This window comes from Embiotoca jacksoni, unplaced genomic scaffold, assembly GCF_022577435.1.
Source record: "Embiotoca jacksoni isolate LCO1_2020_lvr unplaced genomic scaffold, fEmbJac1.0.p SCAF_32, whole genome shotgun sequence".
NCBI classification, from domain to species: domain Eukaryota; kingdom Metazoa; phylum Chordata; class Actinopteri; family Embiotocidae; genus Embiotoca; species Embiotoca jacksoni.
This window is the reverse complement of record NW_027185384.1, coordinates 4747766-4764183: the sequence shown is the minus strand read 5'-3', so window position 1 is coordinate 4764183 and position 16418 is coordinate 4747766. Positions and strand designations below refer to the sequence as shown.

At 40.5% G+C, this 16418-nt stretch overlaps 2 protein-coding genes across 5 annotated transcripts in view; one reads left to right on the top strand and one right to left on the bottom strand.

Moving 5' to 3' along the window:
• Window positions 1-16418, bottom strand: part of cacna2d4a (calcium channel, voltage-dependent, alpha 2/delta subunit 4a) — an 87232-nt gene that overhangs the window by 20848 nt on the left and 49966 nt on the right. The window lies entirely within an intron of this gene.
• The window catches only part of lrtm2a (leucine-rich repeats and transmembrane domains 2a), a 28786-nt gene continuing 22666 nt past the window's right edge, over window positions 10299-16418 (top strand). Inside the window, exon 1 of the mRNA XM_069164739.1 lies at window positions 10299-10943. The gene's annotated coding sequence lies outside the window, so the exon portion shown is untranslated. The remainder of the gene's footprint in view (window positions 10944-16418) is intronic.

Below are 16418 nucleotides of genomic sequence, written 5' to 3'. Positions count from 1 at the left end.
GTCTTGTTTACTGGCTGCTACTACATGATTACACAAACCACCATGAAAATGCAAAACTGTTAATTGTCTTTCTATTTTCGTCCCTTTATTATTTCTTTGTTGGTTCAGCCCAGTCCACACTGACAGAATTTAGTGTCGGATTTCATTAAACCCCAATTTCCTAACAGGCAACTACAAAATAAAACTATTAACTGAGAGGCCATTTACCAAGTGCCATACTGTATCTCTGTATATTTAATAGAAGCTACATATTTAACACAGCATGAACATTATTTTATGCTCTAACTAAAGAGCCTTAGAACACCTCTTCTTGCCATGTTTGTGAACTGAAGCATATTGTACAGTTGTAAGTCACTATGGATGAGGGCATCCTTTATCTGACTAATACATCCCCTCCTACATAGTTTTTCAAGGTTTCACAGTCCGGACAAAAATGAAACTCACTCCACACACAGAGAACTGAATAACCCTTCAACTCAAAGACTAAAATGACTGTTTGTGTTTCCCTAATACAGCAGTGTCCACCAAAGCTTCAAATACCATGACTTTCTGATAGAGAGTGCTCAATAAACTGATGTTGCCAGGCAACAAACTTTACTCTAACCAGTAAAAAGGAGTTATTGAAAATTGTGGTTTGACTCCTCAGAGAAGAAAAGTTCAGTAACAGATGACTATAATGATCCGTTTGAATAGAAATCATTGTTGTCAGAACACACAAATAAAACACACATGCCCACACACAGACACACACACAGACACACACACACACACACACACACACACACACACACACACACACACACACACACACACACACACACACACACACACACGGCAATATGCTTTTGTAATAGATGTGTGAAGCAGATATAATACATACAACAGTGGGAGATAAACAAGGAGGTAAGAGAGAGACCAAAGGAGTGACGGGAACACACACAGTGCGCACACACACACACACACACACACACACACACACACACACACACACACACACACACACACACACACACACACACACACACACACACACACACACACACACAGAAAGGTTGTAAACAGCGCACAGATACTGGAATCAAAGGAACAGATTAATTGATATAATAGAGTCAGGTGGCTCAGGTGGAGAGAGGATGATGGAGGGATGAAGAGGGACAAGATGGAGGACAGGAAAAGGAGAAGACACACACAGTGCAGGCAAGAAAAACTTAATATATATGAACTCAGAGAACCATTTACACTTACAGACTCAATTTCATCCTTAAATATAAAGAAACACAGACACACACACTCTTAGGAAAGTCCACGTATATGGGACACACACAAAGCCAAAGACATACATGCTGCACATCCTATTTTAACACTAGACTTTGACCTCTAACCTTAAACTTCTCAAAGTTGAGTTACAGCTGTTTTTTGTGACACATTCAAGAAAGAGGCACAAGACCACGCACATGCACTAACACACCTCTCTTGCTAACCTCCGAGGAGTTGCCAGAGGCTGCACTGACATCACGTTACCAAAGCAACAGGCAGAATAGGGGGATTGGACGAAAGGACGATGACTCAACCTCCCTCCCTCATCCTCCTCCTCCTCCTCTCTGTCTCTCACCATAATCTCCCTCTTTCCAGAAGTGTCTCTCACTTCGTCATGCGCAACTTTTGGAGTGTCAAGGATGCAAACCGAGGCACATGCACGGGCTGAGCCACATGATATTTTTCAATTAAAAGAGCGGAATCGGTGGCACGTGTCAGCACGGGCTAAGTAGCTTTGAATTATACACACAAGACACACATAACCTTGAAGTGGATCAGCCTGGAAACTTGTGCTAAATAATCTGACAAGCAGGTACTGTGCTCTCTGTTAAGAAAGTACCAAACACTGAATTATAGATATGAAAAAGAGATTTAAGACATACGATTGTACAGCTAGGTTAATGTTCTTTCTATTTATTGTGGAGCACACTGACACACTTGAAAGATGGACAGATGATTGTCACTTCCCTTCAGCTATCCTGATGGTGATGGAACAGGAGTAATAGAGTGTTAAATGCGTGGCCTGTTTCTTTATACTGGAAGTAAGTGGTGTTGACGTTGGGTGTATGTGAGGACCTTCTAAGTCTACCTTAAGTTAACCTAGTTTCACAGGCTTCTTGAGCGGGCCTGTTGGAGGCACACTCACTAAATCATTCATAGAGGAGAGACAGGGAAAAACATGCTCCTGTGCGTGTTTGAGAAAGACAGAGTGAAGACAAACTGCTGTGCTCTTTCTTCTCCTCTGAATGTTTACATAGCAGTCTGGGCTGGTGACGGTTATTTTACCACGCATCAAAAAAAGAATTAAAGAGGTGACATTTTGAGGAAGTAATTTGGTGTGAAATTCAATTACCGACTCAATCTTTTATAATGTGGCAGGAGATCAGCTGTGTGTGTGTGTGTGTGTGTGTGTGTGTGTGTGTGTGTGTGTGTGTGTGTGTGTGTGTGTGTGTTTTTTTCATTCAAAATGACCCCTCTTTCATTACCTGACTAACTCAATTTAATTATGCCATTAAAGTGTCCATTTGAATTTTAAAGGAATAGTTCAATGTTTTTGAAAATAGGCTTATTTCTGTTTGGTGAACAACAATTAAAGTGTCAAATACAGTTCAATAAATGCAGGTTTGGTTCCTATTTTTTGATGACTTGAACGTTAACGTAGAGTTATGCAGCCTTTGTTGGCACGGCAACAGTAAACACAGTCTTAAGAAAATGCCCCAACTTGTGATTGGAATCGGGAAGCCAACTCCAGTCTCGAAAAACAAGAAAAAAACTCACATTATATAGACGTCATCATTTCGGCTTGAGGCCGCAAGAGATTACTTAACTTTTAAAACATATCTGTGGGTCGTAATGACCTGTTTGCAAAAAAGACCTATAGTTTATTTTATTTATTTATTTTTTTTTTGGTGGAGGACAGTCTGGGACAAGATGCTACATTTTCGTTTTGTTGCCCGCTCAAGGGCAGAGAAATAAACTTTGAACCTCAACACTGACATGACTGTGAAGTTGCATGCCATATAACCAAAACAATAAGCAGACTGACAGGTGTTCAGTGAAAGCCAGATGTCTTCATGCCTCCAGTCTTAAATTAGTCCACATATGTCTTGACTACAGCTCTGTAGTGAACATTGGAAAATACATGATATTCTTATTGATCGTATCATCTCTCTGTCAATAAGAAAGTATATTTCCCCAAATTTTAAAACTATTGTTCAACGTTGAAAGAAAAATAAACCATGGAAACATAGAGAGAACAACATCTATAGACTAGTGTATTATTCATCTCTCTTTCTTTTACTTCCATATGTCCTTCCTGGACTTCCCTATCTGCCTTCCACTTTTCTGTTTTTTGTCTCTAAGAAGACAGATGGTCCTCGCTCGCCTCCCCCGTCTCTATCCCTCTCTCTTTTTTCACGGCAGTCTTGCTTGCTTCTCTTGTTGCTCGTCTCTTTCCCTCTTTTTCATTTTCCTCTCTGCTGTTTTCTTGCTCTCTTTCTGTTTTACCTCTTCTCTACCTCCTCCACGTTCCTCCTGTTTCCTCTCTCTCACTCTTATCTTCTGCCTGCCCCACGTTGCTCTCTCTCTCGCCCTCTTCCTCTCCTCGAGGAAATCCCTCTCTACCATCTGTCTCCCTGTGATGAATTCAGCGCCTCACAGAACAAATCAACTTGGCCAAATTAATGAGACTCTCCGAGGGGATAAACTTAGAGTGAGTGTGTGTGTTTGTGTGAGTAAGAGCGCGTGTGCACCTAAAATGCTTCATAATCCGCCGACTGTACCACTTAATTTATCCTGCCGTGACAGATAGCGTGTTACAGGGAAATGTAACAGACAGGGCTGACTGCACACATTGAGTTTCTTAAACTATTATAGGACAGGATCCCAGATGGGCTGGTTTTCAGTCATCTCTTTATGTTAGCGGCTGTTTTTTTTTGTTGCTAAGGGTGAGATGCCATGGTCACTGTTAGCCACATTTTCCAAAACCAAGGATGTATGACAACTGTCTAATGCTTTCAAGGTCATAGACAATGTATATTTAATTGTGTTAGTGTAAAATGATCACTGTACACGTAGCATTATATCAGTTTGAACAGTGTAATATTAATGTTATCATAAATTATTGATTAGAGCTGACGATGTATATAAGTATTCCATATAAAAACAAAGAAAATCTATCTTTGAGGCCCCATAAATATAGTGTAACCTGGGATTTTGAGTATAGTTGTAAACCACTGTCACGAGCTATTAAAGGAGAACTCAGCAGATTTTACTTATAAACCTTAAAATACCCCTGGTGATGTCATCTGAGTTGATTTAACTTGAGCTAAGAGATTACAAATCCTTGAGAGACAGACTCTCTTGACCCGTGTTTGATCCTGATGCTTCATTTTTGTTATTTATCATAGGAAGTCTTGCTGGAACTTTTCCTCCCAGTGGTGAAATAAATAACACGATATAGCATTTGTTTGAGGAAAAACTAAATATTTTGAGTGGCACAGTATTGGTATTTTTCAAAGAAAATATATTTCCCTTTTAAACAGGATGCTGGAGTAATCAATCTGAAGTGTAAACTCATGGTCTGTGAGTTATGAAGGCAGTTTGATTTAATAGGAAAGACAGAAAAAAGGATCATATTAAAAAAAACTTGATTTGTGACTCATGCAGCATAAGGTCAACACTGAAGATGCACTTTTTTCCAAGAGGCATTGCATTTCCAGGAAGTTCAAAAATCTGTTTCATTTGATCTTCAAACTAGCCAATTGAAATCACTTTCAAAATACAGTCTGCAACAACTTATCATAATAGGCCATAAAACATTATTTTATCCGGTCCAATTTTATTAAGTTTTCTAATATATTTAATGCAATATTGCACTTTGCAAAACTGTTAAAGCTGAGGACAAAAATTAAATAATGTGGCATATTGTGTAATTTAGATATATTCTATTAAAGAATAAAAAGGGAAAAGCACTTGGAATTAAAAGTCTGTCTGGAAAAATATGTCTGATTTCTAATGGAGCAATCCTCTGACGATATTGACCACAAGGCCGTAAAACTGTCTCGTCAATATGAGGCTGGTTCACGGATAATAGAAAAAGCTGATGAATGGCAACAGTGACACCAATGACTCCTGGGATGGAAACAGGATGGGGTGGAACTTATACAATGCCTCTGTTCCTGTGTATGTGTCCTTACAACTTTAAAGTGAAATTTGAAGGTTATAACTTGGTTTTAGTGTTCCGGTTAGAATTAGGTTATGGTTAGGGTTAGGGTAAGGGGCTAGATAATGCATTATGTCAATGCGTGTCCTCACAAGTATAGAGAGACACGTGGCATGTGTGTGTGTGTGTCTCTGTGTGTAAAAAGATAGATTGTGCTTTGAAGTCACTTGCTCTATGCAGGAACTAGTGGTAGTAGCACTAAACGTGCCTGGCCAGACCTGGTGTTAATACAATGGCTCGGGCCAATTCATCTTCACTGACACTCACCCAATAGCTCAGTAAATTACAGAGCAAAGGAGGTGGTGGGGGTGGCTGTGAGGAGATAGAGAGAGGACGCAATGAGGGAAGAGAAAGACCTGGTAGAGGAGAGAAAGAGAAGAAAGGGTGATATTGTATGCAGCAATTTATAATGAATGCAACAGACTGGGTTTAAATTCACATATCATCAATATTAGAGGCCATGGACAGTACGGACTGCATGGATTTAATCACGCTTTGAAGATAATAAATAAACTAATATTCCTGTAGCTAGGGAGTGAAAATATCTGATGAGAAAATGCTGTGCAACACCGAACGAGCCAGACAAAAAGGTTAAAAAATACACTTTCTTGCTCCAAACCATTCCCAGTAGTCATTTTTCATAACACGTATTTCCTGCATCATTGATGGAACAGAACTGGCCATAAAAGTCGCCTTGGCAGGAGGTGCTGGCACTTACAATGGATCCCCACGCCAGAAAGGCCTCTCTGCCAGACACATAGGCAGCCCCAAAAAAAAAAAGTGGACATATCCCTTTGGAGGAACAAATAAATCAAGCTCACGTCGCGTTCTTATCTAGTGTTAAAAACCTCTTCCTTCTCAATCTGTGAGCAAAGTCGAAAAGGAGCTTCCTAAGGACATGGGCCAGTCACAATCCATACATTGCTGTTTAAAGAATTAAAGAAACAAGCATTTAAACATCATTCATTCTTGAACATTTTTGGTTGTAGTCAGACCACCACTGGAATTCCAGATCCATCTTTTCCCTAAAATACTAAGGCTCACAACCCATTATCAAGGGTATTCGCTGGGCTCATTACAAGGTGGGTGCACATTAAACTGCAGAAGCAAAGTGGAGCAGGACTAACAAAGTGATTTACATGATTCACTTAAACAAAAAAGGAAGTGGTAATTATGGTCCTTTGGAGAGGAAGTGAGAATGTGATGATCAAGACGGGCTTAATGCATGAAGGATATTTTTGTCCTTTTTATCCACCATAGATTGCTTTCAAGTTACATCACAGACAGCTGTCATTTCATCTGCTGCAAACTAAAAGGTCACTGAAAAACTAAGTCTGCGTTGATACCGACTGAATTTTGAGTGACCGGATGAGAAGCGCTGCCATGAGATCTCTGCTCGTAGAAAAGCAATGGATCATTCAGATGAAAAGTCTCGCTGATCATGTGAGCGTTTATGGATGGTGCACATTAAAGTGTGCTCTGTTATAAAAAAAAAAGTCTGAGATTAAACGCAGAATGTTTGTTTGTGAGCTGACAGATGTAGAAATGCTAAAAAAAAAAAAAAAAAAAAAAAAAAAAATCAACACTTGTGTGCCCCTTATTTTATGGATGGTCTTGATAATGGCAGGTGATGACATAATTCTAGTAAATAATAAGAAACATGTCTTTTTTCAACACTGATGGCCTCTTAGCACAAAGTGTGCTTGAGCCTGGCACTACATTTTCTTCAGCTCCAAGCTGCTGATTACTGACCCCTGAACTCTGGGGGGAAGGGCAGGACTAATTAGAGGAGTGATTACTCCTCTCGGGTAACACACACACACACACACACACACACACACACACACACACACACAGAAATACCCATTACTATTGCGGATTTAAAAGCAGACATTCTTTCTTCTTCAAAATATCCTTCCATAGTAATAGACAACAAAATTAAATTTGTATGTGAAATAGCATTATGCACCTTCACTGCAATCCCTGTCATTCTGGGTAATCATCTCCCACAGCTACCACTGAAGAGTTCATCCTATAGCCAGCACCAGGCAGGAGCTACTTGCAGCTAAAATAGATTTCTGTTTGCCAGAACTACATTCATGACATAAAGCCAGCACAGTGCCCACATTTGGACAAGAAACCCGAGAACTCATGTTCAGGTTGTATTTGTGTCTGTGTGCGTGTGTGGCAGCAGACCAGTCTTGTGTTTTAACTGGCTCGTGCAAATACTTGGATCTGGCGACAGACTGTGATGTGTACAAACTCAGGAAAGTGTACAGGTAGGCGCTGCTGGCTCGTAAATCAAAGGACTGGATGGCCCGGAATCCATTTTACGCATTTTTTTTGTTATATCCGATTGCATGATATTCCCTGTTTGGATGAATTTACAGTTGTATATCGCTGGCATTCAGACACCTTATGTACTGGCTTAACCGTTTATTTACTTTGTTTATGGCAGACTCCTTAACAAACAGTTGCTTATTAACACTTCCAGCAGAAATAGCAGAAAATTTACCCTATGTACCCTCACTTTGAGTTGTGTTTCTAAAATATTACTCTCCTTTGAACTCTGCTTGGGTCTCCACCAAGCCCTGAGGGAGATATTTGGTACTTTAGCTGCCAAATGCTCCAGTATGGTAGTGGTAGTGTCCACTGGGTTTATCGAAGTGTTTTTTGTAAAGAAAAAAAACAGCTGCCTGCTGTGGCTAGAAGCAGTAAAATTGCAATTCCAAAACAAGAAGCTGAAAAATTCTAAAATGCTCCGAAGAGCTAAGGAGAATTGCAGACTCAGGTGATAGTTAACCCCATCAAGAAGGTTATGTTTTCAGTGAGCTTTGTCTTTGTCAGCAGGATAATGGAAAAACTGCTGGGCTGATTTTCATGAAACTTGGCGGAAGGGTGTAGCATGGGCCACGGAAGAACCCATTAAAGTTTGGAATAGATTGAAAACACGGATGGTTGTTTTTCACTTTCATTAACCTTTCGAAGGCGTTCGGCCCATTAAATGCAATCCATCTTGAAATCCTGTAGATGGCAATGAAGTTCAAAAGTGGCAAAACATAGGCCATTCTAGAATTATGATGATTCCATATCCTCTGGGATACACATGTACTTGCTCAAACTTAATACAGTATGCAGTTGTTATGAAGCACTCGGCCGTAGTAGTTTCATAGGTGGAACCACAAGTGGTACATTTGTCACATCCTAATTGTAAATATGCCCAGACATATATAGTGGTTGTGACCTTTTGCGGCAGTCTGCACTCTCCGAGTGCCCGTCTATTTCTATGTGTGTTTGTCACTCCGAGTGACACCTTGAACGAGGAATCAGCCCTGATGCCAATCCTTCGGTTTGGCTTGGGACATCTCTACCTTTCACTTTACAAGAAGTCATTTGATCCCTGCTAATATTAATAATTTTGACAGGTGCAGCTTCAATGTGACATGCCATCGATTTTCCTTTCATACCACTTGATCCAGGGAGGTCGGAGGTTAGGATGAGCAACGTAGAAGTGGCCTCGGGGGTAGCAGTGATTGATGTACTGCTCAAGGACACTTCAGCAGGGCTGCAACGGGCCTTAAATCGCAGCTGTCTGGTTGATGGACAGCCTCTATTCCAACCATATTAACAAATAACACAATAAAAGTCAGACAGTCTGGAAAATAATACTTCGCTTGTGGTCAATTGGAAAAAACAATACCTCCTGGGTCACAAGTGCTTCTTTGAATAAGTCTGGTGCCCTGACAGAGAGAGGCTGCTGAAAAGTTTGGGTTCGATTTCTTATGGAAACAACTAGTCTCTTATTTAAACACCACCAACTGAGCCAAATGAGTCACATGCTCATTAACGGCACAATGTGTGTGTCTGCTATGATTCTGTCCATGTAAGGAAGCAGCCAAGTCATTATATGCTGTGTGCAAACAAACACACAATCCCCCCCCCTCACACACACACACACACACACAGACACACACACAAACACACACACACACACACACACACACACACACACACACACACACACACACACACACACACACACACACACACACACACCTCTTTACCCCATCTTCTGTCCTTCTGTCTGTCTTGGAAACTGTCAACGGTGTCTTCCAAACACACCACATTTGTGGTTTGTCACGCTGACTTTCCGAAAGAATTCCTCCAACCTTAATTGTTTAATCTTCAGCTTCACATTTCTTTCTCCACAAAGTGAATAATACACACACTCTAAAGCCTGTGTGCACATATACACAGCCATAGGCACAAAGGCTACAGTGTCAATAGACGCAAAGAGCCAGCCGTTACAAGAGCTGCCACGGGGAATAGAATGCAAATGAAAGCCGAGTGAGGGCGAAGTGAAGAGGGAAAAAAAGGAGGAAAAAAAAAAAAACGAAGGAGGAGAAAAGCCCATGTAGCAGAGGGAGATTCTCATCTTCACAGAAATCAGCTGATCCCTCCCTCCCTCTCTTCTACCCCTCCCTCCCTCCACTGCTACAGCTTTCATTCTCGCATCCTTCTTTGTGTCCCCTTTCCATCAACCTCATCCCACCCCGTCCTCTGCCTCCCTCTCCCTCCTGCCTTTTTCCTTTTTCGACCAGCCTCCTCTCCGTTTCCCTCACTGATTCCCACTCTTCCTCTCTACTTCCTCCTTGCCCTCCTCTCACTCTCTCCCTCTCTATTTTTCCCGTATCGCTCCTTCAGCTTCCACTCTTTCTACATTCCACCTCCCTCATCCTCTCGCTGTCACTGTGGGAGAGCTGCGGGCAGACAGAGGCAGCATACACTAATGTTACTATATTTGACAAGGCGCACACACACACACACACACACATATTCTCCTGCCACATGCACGACTGCACACATATACGGAGGGGAAGGAGCGGAGGTGGGAGATGGGGTGGGCACCAACATACAAAGACACAGCCCTCAAGTGTACATGTGTGGATAAACACACACGCAAACAAACAAACAAACAAACAAACAAACAAACAAACACACACACACACACACACTCAGTCTGACGCGTGCTGAGTGCAGGAATCACAAACATAGCGACACACAGATAGGGCAGCGCATGACGCCAGCAACCAAACGCTGTTGTCTCTCTTTTCTCTCTCCCTCTCTTTCTCTGTCAGACACACACACTCTGTCTCTCTCCTTTTTCACACACACTCACGCCTCTCAGACACACGGCAGTGCGCGAGCCGACGGGCAGGACGGCGCTGGATGTATCATTCAGATAGGGAATAGATCCGAAGAAAAGGATTAACTCTCTCCATCCCACTCGCTCTAAGGACCTTATCCTCTCTTCCTTCCTCTTGTGTCTCTAAGCCTCTCCTCACCTCATTTTTTTTTTTTTTTTTCCACAATCCCTCATTTTTTTCTACACAATCCTTCCTTTTTCACAATTCATTGGTGGGTTGAAGGGAAGCTGGGGGGATTGTCTCTATGCAGAAAGAAGGATTATTCTTACATTATTCGTTTGACCAGGATCTTGAATGTATGGTTTCTTTAACTGAAGAGGTCACAGGTTTTCTTTGATGTTTTCTCCGGCGAGAGATTTTTAATCGTTTTTTTTTTTTTTTTCTATTTTTATTTATTTTTTTCTAATATTTTTGGAAGGATGACTGATGGCAGACAGCTATAAGGCTGGTGCCGTCTAAGATATTTGGTCAAAAAGGTGAGTCTGTTGGTGGTGTTACTTTCCTTCACCTCACTCTTACAGCTACACTTCATTTCAACACAACTGCTCTTCATCTCATTTTATGGCTGCAATTAAAGATGAATCATGTCACACAAAGTAGACTGCAGACAAAAACTGAATTGCCTTTCTTTTCTGCTAAGAAATGGGCTTTTTTTTTGACGGGGCAAAAGGTGCACGCTGTGAGGAGGTGCAGCTGAAAATGTCAGCCCTGAGGCTGTTTCCTGGACACACACACAACATACACAGCATCCACATTTACTGGAATGTCTGGGCTGCGGTTTTGGGGAAAAGCTTGGAGAGGTTGGCAGTGGGAGAAGTATGGGAGTTATGAATCATGGGATATTTAGTTTGATGGTAGTATTCCTTGTTTTTTGGTATTTTATTTTATTTAGATGTAAACTTATGGCTTTAATATTTGAAAATGACATATTTTGTTGGCGATAAAGAGTAAATGACCTGTTCTAAACATCTGATGTTAGAGAATAGTATAGACACCTTCCACAAGCAACTTGATTATAAAATAAAATGTTACTGAAAATGTTTGTTTGTACCAGACCTTCTGATGCAGAATCTTTGGAGATCCAGCCGAGCCATAGATAACACACTGCAAGTCTTAGAGTGACTTTTGGCACAGCTATTGTAAATATGTGAATATGCCAGAGGTACCGACTGCAAATTAAATGTGCTGTTTCAAAGTTTCCTTACAGCCCAATAATCACAGTGAAAGTCATCCAACAAAAATGCCAAAAAAGTTTCTGTCACTTCCTGCTTCCATACCAAAGTATGTGCAATATTGTCAGCTCTGCCTGGCCAAATAATACATTATATGTAATTTAAAATATTGTACATTTTTAAACATTTTAATTTGTGTGATACTGAGGAAACATTTTCTCGCAGCTTCTTTAGGTGTACTTGCATAAAACTCGAAATCCAAATGTGTCATGTGGTCTGCAGGTCTGACTTTGGCCAGCACAACAAGAGTGCCGCACATCGCAGAGCTACATTATAGCACTCTTGGAGGAGTCAGTCACTAACACACAGTGCCCAAGATAAGCAAGGCCAGTGCTAATACAGCAGATGTAACATCAGGAGTGATCTGTGCTTAACTAATGGTTCCATCTTCGATGTCTTTAGCTATACCTCCACATTCAATACAGTACATCAACATTCTGGGATCTGACCTGGTGGACAACTTATTCATTTGAATATTTATCACAAAGATAATCCTTTAATGGTAGTTCCTTTCTGTCTCTGACCTTCACACTTTCTTTTTGTAATTTGAATCAAATTGAAACCCTGGATAGGTGCTTTTGAATGCTGTCCTGTTCCTGTTTTTACCTGCTGTGTGACACTTAGGCAGCTCCAACCCTGTTTCAGAGGGTGTGATGTAAGAGTGATTAACTTGCAAGAGCTGCACTGTGATTATATGATGATGCGGTGGGTGTAAGATCTCGTCATACAAATGTCCCCGAGGCTTTTGTGCCTTCAGACCTTGCCAGCAATGAAAAGGGAATTGTCGGACTGTCCTCCAAGTAATAAAGATGCATTCTGACATTCAGGGAAAAAGTTTGAGCTTACATTTAATTGTTATGCAAATAACTGGGATCAACAATTTAACCATCTTCTTCCATTCATATTATGCCACAATCATAGCATAATCCTAATCATAGTTCAATAACACACATACAATTTGTAAAGAAGAAGAGCCATTTATTGGCTATGCTGTTTTGGTTCAAAATGTCGCCGGTCACAAAGTTGAGCGCTTCAAGATAAACAGTTGGTGGCGCGAATTCTACACTCGTATGCCATTAAACCATAGAAGAAGAAGGGGGCAAGATGATATGACATCATTAAAAGAGCGCCAGTCAAATCTCAAACAGCAAAAAACACGTGTAACTGCCGATGGAAATGTGACATGTTGGTTTCATCCAGCTGTTTCTATAGAAATAAACGGAAACGATCCTAACCATTAAGCAAGATTATAGCAATCATGCTCAAATAGTTGCAATGAGGCAGTTATCTAACAATTATAAAAGGTCCACTGATGTGATGATAGGTAAAACAATAATAATTGATTGCATGGTTGGTGCAGTAGTTTGACATGTTTACTTAACCCTACTCCTTGCTTGTTTGGTTGGTGGTCATTATATATGCATTATATTGGCACTAATCGCAAAAGTAATAATAGTACTGCACAAACAATAAAGGGAAAAATACATATTGAGGTGATATAAAATTTTAATATCATGAAAGAATTGTTAAATGAAAATCGGTCAGCTGCCAAATCTAATTCCCACTGATGGCATAACTGACCATTTCTATAAATTAACCATGCTCTGTCCAAAGCTGGGGGACATGTCTCAAAAAGTTTTGTCTTTTAGTAATTGGACCTCGACCTGGTGTCTAATAAGCCCAATATGCATTTTAGATTTATTAAAATCCACAATAACTATCTGCAACTCATAATCTTAATAATGTGTATTTATCTACACTTTCACAATTTGTGTGTCTTTGAACACATGCACGCTCTAGAGTGTGTTTATGTGGAATATATATCTGCATTCCTACACATATGTGTAATAATTTATGATGTTGTAACCTGTGCCTGTCACCACAGTTGTGGCTCTGTTTGTCAAGCTACCAGCATGTGCGTAGGTGTGTGTGTGTGTATGTGTGTGTTGTGTGTGTGTGTGTGTGTGTGTGTGTGTGTGTGTGTGTGTGTGTGTGTGTGTGTGTGTGTGTGTGTGTGTGTGTGTGTTATATTGCCCCAATCGCTCCCCTCTCCTGTGTAAGAAAGCCATTAACAATTGATTCAGGGAGCTTGGCTGCCTCTTTCTGCCTTTGTTAGCAACCTACACAGTTACACACACAAGCACACAACCATTTAGGAACATGTACACACTCCACATTTTCTGCCATTGTGACTTTAAACTCCTTTTTGTGCCTGTTTGTGTAGGAAGAGGGTGTTGGAGGGTAGAGGGTAAAGTGAGCACCTGTGATGTCACTTATTTAGACAAACCCACATACGAACACGCACGCACACACACACTCACACACACACACACACACACACACACACACACACACACACACACACACACACACACACACACACACACACACACACACACTCACACACATTGCCTTCACACATGGATGGTTGTCCTCGTGTACAGGTAGATTTTCATTTGGAGGCAAATTAGACAGAATTCCAGACATATTGATTAAAAACTATTAGTCAAGCCAAGTAGGGCTGTCACACGAAAGATTAAATACTCTGAAAAATGGCCTTAACTGAGCAAATCGGGCAAAGCCGCGGACAAGTATGCAAGCTTGCACACTCCTGTGTTAAGTTCAGGAGGATTTTACGTGTCAAGGTGTTTTGGTTTTGGTCCTCTTGTAGATGCCTCCGATCTGGGAAGGAACTGATTTATTGTTGGTTGCCTATTGTAGCACCAGCACAACACTAAATGGCTTTCTTGTATACTATCCTGCTGTTGTGAATCCTTCATGTAGCTGAAGTTCATTGTGTTTACACTTTCTTTTACGTAAAGGGAAGAGGTGATGTGATGAGAATGGTTGAACTCAGACGGAAAAATACACATTTATCTAGCTTCTGTAAAAAGATAACTGAGACACACAGTCACTCATGTCTGCATTGTTTCGGTCACTTTGGGATAGACAGTGATGATTATAGTGGGCATGCATGTACTGGAAATGGATTTGCCACAAAATATTTTTGTTTATTATAAATGAAAAAGAGGAGATTCCTGAGCTTTTCTTCATCTCTCTTCTTCTCTATGACACACACTCCTCTTGTATATGAAACGTGTCGGACCAATCACAGTTGGTGGTCTCGGCTTGTCTCAGCCCCCAGGTGTGTGGTTAAATCTTTAAGGAAATGCATGTCGGCGCTCTGTACGACGTCTCTGCACCACCCTGCTGAATATAAATGCGGCTTAAGTGCGAACATGAAACAGTTTGTGGAATAAATAGAACGAAGAAGTAAAAAATTGGGAGAGGAGAGAGAAAGGGAGCTGAGAGGAGGGGATGATGTGTCACTCTGGCACCCAAGTATTTACACGTGTGTACACGAATGTGTGCATTGGTGCATGTGTAGGTTTTGGCCGCCCCTGTGTCCAGGTCAAACTGGTAAAAAAAGCTTTCTGAGAATAGCCTGACAGGCAGCCTTGCTGCCACATCATCACCAGTTTAAACATGATGGGAACTGATGGGCAAACAGGTACATGTGGCTGCTGAGGTGACCTTCTGCTGCACCTCCAATACATCATTTAAAGGACACCGCCAGCATGGTGAAAATTTTGGCACAATAAATCAGATTTTCTTGTAGATTTTTAATCATTCATTTTACATTTTAACATTTTGAATGTTTTCCCTGCATTTCTCTTTTTCCTCCACTCCCATTTGCTCAGGAATGGTAAAGAAAATCCACATAAAATGTGAATGAGAGGCCAACAAATTCACCCAAAAATCGGCCATAAGTTCTTTTCACCTTTTTCTACCAATGCAGACATTTAAAAAATGGATTAATTAAATTTGTTTGCTAACCAGGTAACACTGCTTCTACCCAAACTGTTTCCCTCCCCAAAAGTAGAGATTCAATCCACAGATGAATGTTGTACACTTTATGAGCAATAATCAAACTGGAATATTACCTCTGCTGCAACATTCTTCAGTGTCAAGGCTAGATCAAATGTTGAGCAAAGAGGGCAACTGAGCAGAGACTCCAGACCACCAAGGGTCCCAAAGCCTCAGATTCACTGCGAATCTATAGTTTTTTGGTCGTTTAAATAATCGTGCAGAACTTGAATGTTGCCAGTGTAGTATTAGCTAATTTTGTGGCTGTGTCTTTTAGAGTGGCCCTGTGTGTGTTTTAATTTATATTTATACAAAAAAGTGCAAATGTCAAAAATAAAGTTGAGATACCATTCAGAAAATAAAGTCAAAACAATTAATATATATTGAGAGTAAAAAATGTAAGTCAAATTTAAGAAAACTTGAGAGAATAAATCAAACTACTAGCGTGAAGGTGTGACCATTGATATCTTTGCATCTTTCTATTTTCCGCTACTTACATTTGCACAAAAGTGACAATCGCTTTAATGGCACTATTTTATCAAATTACAATACGTACCACCACAATGTGTTTGTGCTTTAAAAGACAGAAAATTGCTTCTTACTAAAACCAATTCTGAAGTATTAGTTCACCTGTTCATCTACAAAAGGCATTTTGCTTACGCTAAAGCATTTGGTTTGATTTACTCTCAAAAGTTTATCTTTAGTCTTGAAATGTTGACTTTATTCTCAACATTTCAACTTTATTCTCAAAATGTGAAATAAAAAAAAAGAATCCTTTAATATTGTAGTGTATTACAACAATAGGGCCCACCTTGCAGATTACTATCATTGACTAGCTTCACACCACCCAGC